At 44.7% G+C, this 1,785-nt stretch overlaps 1 protein-coding gene across 1 annotated transcript in view; it reads left to right on the top strand.

Moving 5' to 3' along the window:
- Positions 1-1,785, top strand: part of LOC106810871 (rho-related GTP-binding protein RhoE-like) — a 13,282-nt gene that overhangs the window by 729 nt on the left and 10,768 nt on the right. The gene's annotated exons all lie outside the window — the stretch shown is intronic.

The following is a 1,785-nucleotide window of genomic DNA, read 5'->3' as shown; positions in this document are numbered from 1 at the left end:
ATGTTCATGTTCATGTTCATGTTCATGTTCATGTTCATGTTCATGTTCATGTTCATGTTCATGTTCATGTTCATGTTCATGTTCATGTTCATGTTCATGTTCTTGTTCTTGTTCTTGTTCTTGTTCTTGTTCTTGTTCTTGTTCATGTTCATGTTCATGTTCATGTTCATGTTCATGTTCATGTTCTTGTTCTTCGTTTTCTTGTTCTTCGTTTTCTTTTTCTTCGTTTTCTTTTTCTTCGTTTTCTTTTTCTTTTTCTTTTTTTTCTTTTTCTTTTTCTTTTTCTTCTTTTTCTTTTTGTTCTTGGCTATCTTAGGGGCTTCTCCCGGGAAAAATGTTTTCAATTAAGTCTCTACATCAAAAGTAAGACTATGCTTCCAGATATGAAAGCTCTAAAAGTCTTAACGTTTGGGAAGATTTTCCAAAAAACCGAATCAAATACCGACGACATCTCCCGTCTCCGATATTTTATCGGTGAAAATTTCTCCCTCGGTATTTCTCGGAATTACCAGATGCTTTCCCGCCACACTCGCGATTGTTCGAGTATCTTTCATCTCGGGTGCACACGCGTAGTAGTAGCCTGTTCCGGCATGACTCATGTAGCAAGCGGGCTGAAGAGCTTGTTTGCCAGGAGAGCTCTGTGTGCCAACTAGCGACGGCCCTTTGTTGTGCGACCCTCGCTCAGCTTCGCCTAACATTTTAGTGCGAGTTTTTGAAGTGAATTGTGTGCCGACGCAGCAGGGGAAGACTGGTATTGAAATTAGCGTGGGTATGTGTACACAGTGCTAAACAACGCAGGTGCGAGAACGCGCGGTTCCTGTGCGGTGGCCCGAGGCAAAGGGGCTGGCCCGGATACATACAAATCTGCCCTTTTATACGCGCAGAGCAAACGCAACTTTGATTTCGAACAACAGCGTTCACCATACGCGTCAGAATCGCTACTGCTGAGATTTCAATGATAAAATCGTATTATATTTTACAGGAGCCGGTGAATATGACGCTATACGACCACTGGCGTACGCAAACGCAGATGTGTTCGTACTCTGCTTTGAAATCAGTCAGCCAGATTCACTTCAGAACGCAGTGAGCAAAGTAAGTGAGATGTGCACACACACTTATTCAAACTGATGTAATACGTTTGTGTGCCGCCGCGCACGCACGCACGCACACACACACGCGCGCGCGTACGCACACACACACACGCACGCACGCACGCACACACTACACACACACACACACACACACACACACACACACACACCACACCACACACACACACACACATATATAATTAGTACTATATATCATATATAATCATATATATACATAATGAATACATGATAGTTGGAGGTGAATAGTCTAGAAATTCTGTACTCGTCTATAGGACTATCACACTACAGGTTTGGGCCGCGAGTTCGATTCAGGCAGAAGAAATGGGCATTAACCTGCATCGTGTTGTGTGTTTTAGTGGCATCCGGATTGTGGCCGTTGTGCGCGGGAACAGTGTCACTGATCGGATCAAGAGCGACCTCGAAACGACATTAAAACATTATCTGCAGTTAGCAAGAAAGAAAGATCACTGGTCAGCTACGAGCAGGTTGTGGACACGAGCACTTTACTATGATCAGATGTGAATACACAACTTCTTCTTGTGCGCTCGACGAACACCACACACACACACACACACATCACACACTCACCACAGCACACACACGCACACACACACACACACGCACGGCAACGCACGCACGCACGCACGCACACAGCACACACACAACAACACAC

Source organism: Priapulus caudatus, unplaced genomic scaffold (assembly GCF_000485595.1).
Source record: "Priapulus caudatus unplaced genomic scaffold, Priapulus_caudatus-5.0.1 Scaffold481, whole genome shotgun sequence".
Classification (NCBI taxonomy): domain Eukaryota; kingdom Metazoa; phylum Priapulida; class Priapulimorpha; order Priapulimorphida; family Priapulidae; genus Priapulus; species Priapulus caudatus.
This window is presented reverse-complemented; position numbering and strand designations above follow the sequence as displayed.